Source organism: Belonocnema kinseyi, chromosome 7 (assembly GCF_010883055.1).
Source record: "Belonocnema kinseyi isolate 2016_QV_RU_SX_M_011 chromosome 7, B_treatae_v1, whole genome shotgun sequence".
Taxonomy (NCBI): Eukaryota; Metazoa; Arthropoda; class Insecta; order Hymenoptera; family Cynipidae; genus Belonocnema; species Belonocnema kinseyi.
The window spans coordinates 90,720,311-90,731,237 of NC_046663.1; the positions used below are offsets into that span (position 1 = coordinate 90,720,311).

The following is a 10,927-nucleotide window of genomic DNA, read 5'->3' on the forward strand; positions in this document are numbered from 1 at the left end:
CTGTAATTCAAACCACTCATAAACTACAATCATAAAGTGAAGTTGATTTTTTTTTTAATTTGACATTAAAGAAGGTTCTTAAAGCACCTGCGGCCTTAAAAAAGATGAGCTTTTAAATTACACAGCCACACAAAAAAAAGTGTGCGGATCTGGTAACAAGACAGACGTATTCCTTTGGATTTTGGAGCGCTGAATTCAAATTCGGTATCAAAAATCACCCGTCACGTCATGGTTGAGCAACAACCTCAAAAAATGACGAAAAATCATGCACTGAGTCAAATAAATTTCAAAATAATGCCAGTGATGCAAATTTTCACTTCAAAAACATGTCGACAACTGTGAAGGATTAACCCTTGCCTGATGTCAACTTATTTAACATAACTTTACCCAACAGAACCTGACCACACCTAACCTAGCCGAATGAAATTCAACCGCACGTGTAGCTATGTAAGCGTACGGTTCTCAGTCTTAAATGTGTGGTATATTTAATAGGTTAACTCGATCTTAACCTACAAATGAATCTAACTTAACAGAACCTAACGAAATTTTGCTTAACGCAACACAACTTAACTTAAGTATTCTCGTTGTAACACAATAAAATTCATTTCATTGTACTACAGGTGGTTAAAAATTTAGACGCACTTTTGTCATTTGAAGAAACTTAGAACTACAAGTAGAATTGATCCCATTCCAATTAACCTGACAATGTTTGTATCAATTAAAATGTAGAACTGTAACTTAAACATGCATATGAATAAGAGTTTTATTCAAAAATTTTTTCTCTCTGCTTTTCTTAGACCTACATTCGTTTCCCTTTTCAACATCCAGCAAAAATCAGCCATCATGACCTCGTCCCATCTACCCTGATTATTCTTTGATGACCGTTGAGTGAGCTATAGGGATAGGAGCAAGTATTCGTGTTATGCAGTAAAACAGCCTTAATGCTGCGTTTTGACGAATCAATGAAAAGTCGCTATTCTTCGTCTCTGTACACATTTTTCTTCAAGTGGTTCATTAGTCCGTTAACGTCAGTGCAGTACACTAAAGACGTCTCTTCGTCTTTAACGAAAAAACTTTCTGAATTCTTTGTCCCTGTCGCGATAGAATGAAACTTTTGTCTTTGGCTCTAGAAGATTTCTTCTTTTTAGAAATGAAGCGGCAAATTCAGCGCCGTCTTTCGGTAATCCAAGATCATTAATAAAATCATTCAGTTCTAGTTGCGTCACTAATATTGGAACCTTCAATTTCATTTTATGCACGCTATATTCGTCATCTTTTTCGTCATTTTTATCGGAATCATCAGAACTATTTTCTGTTCGATCACTGGTTTTACCACCGTCTGCATGACGTTGACTTTCAACTTCCATTCTATCATCTTCTAAAGCGCTTAAATCAATCTGGCGTTCATATTTATTGATTTCATTTGCTCTTGTGACTGTGCACACATTAATGTACGAAATGTTATTTTTATTTTTGGTGTTGAACCCTTTGACGAAATTCATGCAAAAGTATCAGTCCTTCGCAATAACGGGTTTTTTCCATGTGATTGGTGTAGAGTACATGCGGTAATTTTCGTTGTTTATATTTTTTACACGATACAACATAAGTCCGCAGGAATTGCAAATGACGTGAGGAACCCATTTTGTTTCTTGGTGCAGCAATTTAGGTCAAAACATTTTTCGTAAAGACTTTTCACTTCCTCGTCGATTGATTTTCTCAAACTGCTCACTTCATATTTACTGCAAATGTAACAGAATGAATCTGAGCTATTCTTGCAGGCATGCGATTGAGAAATGCTCGCGGCTTTTTCCTTGTAGCATGAGACTCTACACCAACCAAGTGATCCATTGATGAAGAGCTACGGTTGCATGATGACAACGTCGGAGAGTCCACTTTCCCACCCTGACCAGACGTCGATACTGAGGTTTTTCCCTGCATCGTAATACACTTTTTACCTGTGTCTGCCATGACAGCATGAACGCCGTTTACGCAGGGACTCAGCCAATGTTGATCCGTTGCCCACCGTCACCACGTGGAGGTGCCCTAGTTACAGACACAGGCGAATAATGCTAGCAACAAGCGGTTACGAAACTCCAGACATTTACTGCTATTAATGTCAAAATATGAAAGTACGCAAGAACAGGGTTGCCAGCGTAATCGGTTAGGTTAGGTCAGGTTTTGTAAGGTTAGGATAGGTTAAACCTCTATGTAAGTTAAGCCGAAGCTGAATGAAACGGTACCGCAAACACAACAGGACAACACAATCAGTTTAATTGTGTTTCGTGAGGTTAAGTTAGGTTAGGCTAGGTTAGATTTATTTCTAAGTTAGGCTCGAGTTGACCCATTCGGTGTAGCAGACATTTGCTACTGGAAAAATATGCTTCCAAAGCTTTACGTGTAGTTAAATAAATTTCTGTTAATTCAGGTTATGTGAGGTCAGGTTCTGTTTGGTAAAGTTATGTTAAATAAGTTGATATCAGGCAAGGGTTGATCCTTCACAGTTGTCGACATGTTTTTGAAGTGAAAATTTGCATCACTGGCATTATTTTGTAATTTATTTGCCTCAGTGCATGATTTTTCGTCATTTTTTGAGGTTATGGCTCAACCATGATGTGATGGGTGATTTTTGATACCGACTTTGAATTCAGCGTCCCAAAATCCATAGGAATACGTGTGTCTTGTTAGCAGATCCGCACACTTTTTTTTGTTTGGCTGTGTTATTTATCATGATTTTCAAAATGAAGTCATTTTAATCTCAAGTATACAATTAATAGCTTAAAAATCGATGAGAACAACTACATATTCAAGACAAATTTATAATATATCAAACTAACGTATGTGTAATAATGAACTATCACATAGACATAAGACATGATTATTTATTAATATATTTAACAAAATTGTGTTCTGATTAAAATGCCCTTCTGTTTTTTATAAAAAACATCGAGATTACATGAATACTAAATATTTAGCACAGAGTGCATAGTATTCATTATTTTAATCCTAGGTTTTTATTGGTTTGAGCTTCTTTTGATATGTAAAATTGTAGAGCGGACTTATCTTTCGCACGTTTATATGCTGTTACGTTATTCAGTAGTTTCGTCTCATGGCTTTCATATTTTTCTTTTTCATTGATCGTTAAGTCGTTGAACTAGATATTATGTACTACACAATTTACCAGGAAGAACATAAGATTGCATTTTACGAAATATTTTTTCTTTTCAATGTGTACGTTTTCATTCATGAGTTTGTAATGTAATCGTCCAAATTTTCGATTTCTGGTTTTTAACGGATCTTTACGTTTTGGCACTCACAGAATCCGAAAATCATAAAATTTCATCGGTGTCTGTTTGTATATCTGTATGTCTGTATATCTGTATGTCTGTATATCTGTATGTATGGTTACCTAAATGTTGTAGCCACGCTGACTTTTGAAGGATTTGTCCAATTAAGTCAGCCTCTGATACACTTCTGAAGTTTCCAAAATGAAGGCTAAGTTCTTTAAGCAGATATTTCCAACCAAAATTAAAAAATTTAGAGCATTTTCAAAATGTAAAACATTTTTTTTCAAATTTGAAATTTTGAAATATGCAATTTTGATTTTGTAAGAGATCCACAAGTTTAAAACGTTATTTTCAGTAGGTTTTAAAAAGATTTACAAATTATCTTGAGTTTCGTAATGAAAATGTAATCGTCAAAGCCGTAGGTGATTTGAGAATCCTCTTGAAAATAAAATCGAAATAAATTTAGTTACAATTTATGGCTGTAATTCCTCAGAAGTATAAATCACAGTTTTCGATTTAAGTTATAGTATTCACAATATTTGAAAAAATGTAGTACGAAAACGAGCGCGAGAGCGTACCTGTGCGCTATTTCATTCATATAGTAGACCAGAACGATAGAAAGAATTGATTGTGAGAATAGTTCTGATTTGCATGTTTAAGTATATATCTCAAAAATTTGTGACTATATTTATTCATAAAGCTATTCCAAAGTGAACATATGGTCTACTATAAAAAATGTATCCCAATACTTTCATCAGAAAATACAAGTATTTTTAAATTATTATAGATATTTGCTTTTAAATGTTTAATTGATCACAACACGACATTAAAGAATCATATAAAAGTTTATGAGTAAATTATTATCTTAAAATTTATTTCACATTATCTTTCAGCTTCTATTTATATTTTTCTAAATCTTTGTTATATATTATATAGATGACAAACTACAAATTACATATAGCTTATGTTTTTTTTTCTTCCAAGTAAGTTATTTGTGCGCTTATTTTATAATATTTGCAGTTTTTAGTAATACATGAATTATTAATTATTATTGAAAGGTATATAGGAGGATTTTGCAACGGAAAGTTGTAAATTCGTTTAAAAATGTGGGTAAATTATAATACTTGTAGCTATAATACGAATTTGTAATATGCATGCTTGAGTAGATTTTGAAATTAAGTCAGAATTAAGGTAGAACCATATACATAATTATTTTAGGATTTTTTTCATTTCATTGCTAAATTTTATATATAAATATAAACTAATGTTATCAAAAATCTGCGACCTATTTTTAATTTTTTAATTGATTTATTAATATAACCATTTATTTTGCTTTTAATTGATAATAGTATATAAGCGGATTTCACTTTCATCCCATATTCAGAGAAATATTGAAATAAGTGGGTTTAAACTACTTAATAAAAGCAGGTTTCGTTGAAAAAAAGAATACTATCATAAAAGCTTAAAATCAAGCTGTGACTACGCTTTCCGAAATTTCGGTACGAATAGCGAGATATTTTCCGTATGAGAAGATACTATTGGGTGGTCCAAAAATGCATTGGAATTTTTTTTATCGATTTGTATGCGTATCGACCCCAAATTTATTTGTATGCACAAGAATAAAATGCATTCCTTTTTTCTTTTTTTTAAAGATTCTGAAATTTAACACGTATTTCTCATAAGAAAACATACGTGTTTCTTCTAAAAGTTTTCTTCAGAATCGTTAATATTATGTGAATCCATTCGAAGCTCAAAATTTCTGTTCAAAATTAGTTGCATAATACAAATTAGTAATTACTTTCTAATGTCACCCCCAAAATATTATCTTCTAATAATGGTAGACAACGACCGTTTCTTCTAAAATTTTCCACTTTCTGTCCACTTTTTTATTAAAATAAGGTACTAATTAATTCACGTCAAAAATCATAATAACGATAGAAATAATCATTATTTAAATAATCTTTTTTTTCCTTTGTGAATATATTTTTCTGGAATAAAACAGTTATTTGAAATAATCTTCAAATTATCCACATGGATCATATTAAATGTAAGTTTTCCTTGAAGTATTTACTGAGAACCTTTTTGTTTAAATTAATATTAATAATCATTATTTCTTCCTAATTTAAAAGTAAAAAATCTGAAAATTAAGAAAACCCGCAACTATCTAGCATTACTGCAGAAAATAAGCAATAATGTTTCAAAGTGAAAAGTGGACAGAACTTGAAAATTACAGAAAAAACAATAACATTCTAACATTATCCTAAGACAATAATATTATAAATGGTAATTAATTGTTTTAACAATTATTTTCTGGAATTTAATTGATTATGGCGTTCATCTAAGTGAAAGGTTAAAAATAAGTTGAAAAATACAAAAAAATACCAAAAAATCATTATTAGCGCAAAAATTCGCAACACCCAATTTTTCACTTTTTGGGACCCTATATTTAAAAAGTAATTATTTATTTGTATTCTATATCTAACTGCAAAGAGATATATTAGGTTTCAACTCGATTGACCTACTATTGACGATTCTTAAGAAAATGTACAAAAACGTTTTTTTTTATTATGGGGAATTAGTGTTAAAATTTTGTAGATTCGAAGAAATTTGGTGGTGATAAATATGAAAAAATGTAGCCACCCTAGAAGAAACTGACGTTAATTAAATTTAGTTTAGTCAAAACTAATTATCAGAATAAAAATATTTATTGATAATATTGAAATATACTGATATTGCAAACAGATTTTTCCCTTTAAATTTACGAATATAAAGATTTCAAGAGTTTATGAATAAAAGATAAAACAAGATATTATTTTAATAAATAATCTTTTCTTATATAATTCTGTAATAATATATTAATACAAAATATATTAATAAAATAAAAATATAAAATAAACAATAAAAAATTGATTTAAACGCTCTATACCATTAATTAAAGTTTCAATATTTGATCCAAATTTAGTTAATTAAATGTAATTGCGGAAATAGTAGATCGGATTTGTATGTAAGAAATTGTAATCATGGTTTTAATTCTAAATTGTTTACATTTTTACTTAGAATAGTATGTTTTTGTTTTCTAATGGGTAATCTTATTATTTTTATAAATAAAATATACACGACAAGATATTAGTTTATAAGTAAATGCAAGTTAATTAAGAAAATTTCTTCAAATTTGTTTAAATAAAGATTACACCCAATTTTGATAAATAGCTTCATTTTTAACTTCAGAAATTTTCCAATGGTTTTCCACATATATTTTTCAATTTTGAAGTATTAACATTTTTCCTAAATTTCTAATGGGCTGATTTTAAAGGAAAGTCCTCACACTATTTCAATGAATTTAAGTAATATTTACGAAAATATTATTATTTTTAATTGTTTTCAATTATGCGGTAAGTAAAATCATTATTTAAAAATTTACGTCTTTATTGCACCAAATTCGACCCTAGGATAGAATACAGAAAAGAAATTATAAAAATATTCTAATAATTTAGCAAACTGCTATTAGTTACCTTATAAAATTAGCCCAAGAACTACGAAAAATGTTGATCATTTTCTGAATTATTCCAAATGTTTCGAAAAACATTGAAATTGGACGTCTTCTTTAAATATCTTTTTATTGAATCGACACTTTACTTTAAAAAATGAGGCATTTCTTTTACTTTATCTCCTGTCTAATAAAGAAACGATGCTACTATCATGAGAAATATTCGTATAGCTTCGAAAACTCTCTATATTCTGACAAAGTCGCATTAAAGTCAAAGAAATAAAGTACAATAAAAATGAAACCTATAGTAAAAACGCTGTAAGAAAATCCCGGAGAGCAAAGTACAAGTGGGCATAACAGTTCCCAGATCACTTTCGTAAAATTCCCAAGAATCAGAAAATCCTTCCTTTCCTTCTTTTTTGTCATTCAATGTATTTGTTCTTTAACTATCTTTGTCTCAAGGGGTTTACTCTGCCTGACACCCGGAAAAAAGAAAAAAGATAATTCCGCTTTTCCCCTAGACGAAGATCGACTCACCCTTGTCTAGGGTCTCCTTGGCCGCGTGTATGACTTTTCTTCTTCTGAGGCCATCGCCCGTCACTGTCATTGACGCCTTGTCATTGTCACTGACCGCGCACTCATTCGTGCAAAAATTTTCTTTTTCGGAATTGATCGGATCGGTGGCAGCGGGGGACCCCTCGCCGCCTGGCATAATGTCCCGATTACAAGGACCGGAGTCCTTTACCGAGGACTCTTGCGCTTCGACTGAAGAGCAGAAAATGCCTTTGGCGTTGCTGTAGACCACCCACTCAACCTCTTTTAATCTACCCGATGCCCCCAGCGAGAACTCCCAGCGACCCTCTGAAATCACCCCTAAAGTCAGGGGTTCGCGAAGCGTTGCGCCATCTGGGGGAAAATCGACCAACTACAGATCTGATCGATCCAAGAGAGACTTTAGTAGCCTTTCGGGTTTAGATACCCGAGAGATATAATGTTGTGTGAGGGGGGGGGGGGGGGGGGGGGGGGGGGGGGGGGTCAGAACACCTCTTTTTTGATGACTGAATAAGTTCTTTTAATTTTAATTATGCCAGACTTTACAAAAATTTCATTATAGGGGTGATTGCTATCAAAATTCTGTATAAAATGAGCGCAGAGTGAAGCCAATTTGTCTATTATTTAAGTGGATAAATGATCAAAATAGTGTAAATTTCAATGTTTTCTTACATGTTCAATAACTTACGAAATAATCAACATTTTTCAATATTCCTGATCTCATTTTGAAGCTATTTTTTCACCGTTTCTAATAAGTTTATGAGTATAAATCCTTAAAACTTTCTCATCACATTGCAAGTACTTGAAGCTGTCGCCATCATGAAGTTTATGTGGAAGTTCTTTAAAGTATATATTTATTTAATTTTTATTCTGATTTGCCTACAGATTTTTTGTTGCAGTTTCAAGTTCTTGCAATGTGATAAAAAACGTTTAAGATTTATACTCACATTGAAAAAGGTTGATTATTTCAGAAGTTATTGAATATTTAAAAAAACATTGAATTTTACACTATTTTTACAATATATGCTTTAAAAATAGACAAAGTGGCTTCACCCAAGGCGTATTTTATACAAAATTTCAAGAGAAATTAACTCTTTGAAGAGAACATTTTTTAGCTCTGGCATCATTAAAATTAAGAGAACTTGATTAGTTATGAAAAAAGTGATGTGCGAAGAATTTTTCCCCACCCTCTGTAGATATAGCAGGGTGTCCGCTGGTTAGGGAAAATCTGAAAATAATGTAAAAGTCAGGAAATTTTGTTGGTAAGGGAATGTCTGGAAAAGTCATGGATTTAAAAAAAATGCAAAAGTCAGGAAATTTATGTAAAAATCAGTTGCAACAACTGTAAAGAATAATCAGAACTGCCACACAGTCAGTTTTTTAAATTAAGAAAAGTGTTAAAGGTATAACAATGACATACTTCAGACCAGAAAAAAATACCTTGATGATTTTAAGAAGATCCTTCATTTTTGCTTGTGATATTTTTTGGTAATAATTTGCGATTACCAGAGTTAAACAATAAAGTTTCACTGGCTTCATTATTATTATTAATTGTTCTGTTTAAATTAATAAACTTTTTTATGTTAATAAAAGACTCAGGATATGTTTTAATTTCGTTGAGAAACATGATTGTGTGTGACCAAATAAAAAAGAATGTAATTTTAAGAAGAAGTAAAAAGGAGCAAAAAGACTTCCAAATTGACGAAGGATTATAAAACATATATTATGTCAAAATAGTGAATGTTATCGATAGATGTAGTAGTGCGACGTGTTGCGCCTGAGTAAATAATAAAACATATCAAGTATGAAAGGTATAACAATGACATACTTCAGGCTAGAAAAAAAGACCTCGATCATATTAAGAAGATCCTTTATTGACAATAAATATTTTTTCTGGCATGATGTATGCCATTGTCATAACTCTTACACTTTTTATAATTTATTAGTCACTCAGGCACATGATATCGCACTGTTACAACTATTATTAATACTTTTTAAAACTAAAAGTGAGTATATTGACGTTTCCTTCAATAAATTATTCCATAGGTTAACAATTATTGAATACAGGTACATTCCCAATTCTGCATTTTTTTAAACCCTTTGAAATCTGTTGTGTTATTTTAAACTATTCCAAGAAATTTTTAATAGACTTCAATAATTTGAAGATATTTGAAAGATTTTAAGGTATTTTTGAATATTTCGAGGAATTTTCAAGAGCTGTAAAAAGTTTCAAGTGATTTTAAAGAATTTCTTTAAAATGTTTGAGCATATGAAACACCGTTACAGGACCTATAAGGTTTTAGGATAGTTTAAAAGTTTCCAAGGGATTTCATAAGATTTCTGAGGATTTTAATGATTTTAAGGGATCTTAAAAGCAATCAAGGTATCTTAATAAATTTTCCAGGATTTCAGGACATATCATTAGATTTAATGTAATTTTACGGGATTTTATAATATTTCCAGGAATTAAAAAAATTGTATTCACAAGAATTTCAAGATTTTGTAAAATTTCATTTTTTTAATATTTCAAGGTATTACCAAAGATTTAAAAGAATGTACAAAATTTTTGGATTGGTTAAGATTCCAAGGAACTTTTATTTGATTGCAATAATTTGAAGGGTTTTAAAAGAATTTTCAAGATTATAAAATATTTGTTAATATATCAAGAAATTTCTGAAGATTCTTGAGGAATTTTTAATAGATTTAAATAATTTAATAGGAGTGCAAAGGATGTGAAATATTTTAGGGAATTTTAAAAACTCTCTAGATATTTAATGTTTTCAAGATTGTAGAAAATATAATCAGAATTTGTAGGATTTCACGTAGGAAATAGGAAATTACTATTTTCCAATGTTTTTTCGTAAATTCCGTTACATTTTTCAAAAAAATCTCTCTATACTTTATTTGGAATTTAACTTATACTACAATATATTTTAATTGTATTTTAATATTTGAAGTTATGGTTCTCCATCATTGGAAATGAATAATAATTAAAAATTATAATTATATAATTTTACATACACTGCACTGGTTTTGCATAAAATAACATCATCAATCATATACTTATCGATGCATGCAAATAGTGCAGTTAATATAGGGAGTTTAGCCACAGAATTGTCCAGAGCAGTGCTTTTAGGGTTGAGCAAATTATGATAACAATCGAGTGAGAACACGAGATAGCACTTTAACTTGATAATGCTCTTCAACCCCCGAACGTAAATCCTCTGAATAAATATAATTTATGGCCCCATGAGGAAAATTATACACATGAATTCATACTAAAACCCTTTTAAAATATTAACGTTAAACGGTTATAGCAACTACTTAAGTAATTTTTCAAAGCAGAAAATATTTTTGTACAAAATTCAAAACTTTAAAGTAACGCGCAATGAGAACTCAGGCCTCCATCATCAATAATTTCCCAATAATTTTTGTATGTAGTTTCAAAAGCAGCTTCTTTCACGATAATTTGTAGGATGGCCTCATTATTCAGACGATTATATCTCCTTGAACCAAGGAAGTTTACAGGATTAATGGATTTAAAAGATTTAAAACTGTGAAAATGAGGTGCAAAATAGGAAATCCATTTTATTACCATTTTCGA

General features: G+C 30.6%; 1 protein-coding gene across 2 annotated transcripts in view; it reads right to left on the bottom strand.

The window, feature by feature from the left end:
• LOC117176788 (anoctamin-8) overlaps window positions 1-7,517 on the bottom strand; it is a 120,353-nt gene extending 112,836 nt beyond the window's left edge. For both annotated transcript variants that reach the window (XM_033367089.1, XM_033367087.1), the window contains exon 1: window positions 7,309-7,517. The gene's annotated coding sequence lies outside the window, so the exon portion shown is untranslated. The remainder of the gene's footprint in view (window positions 1-7,308) is intronic.
• Window positions 7,518-10,927: the final 3,410 nt, after the last annotated feature.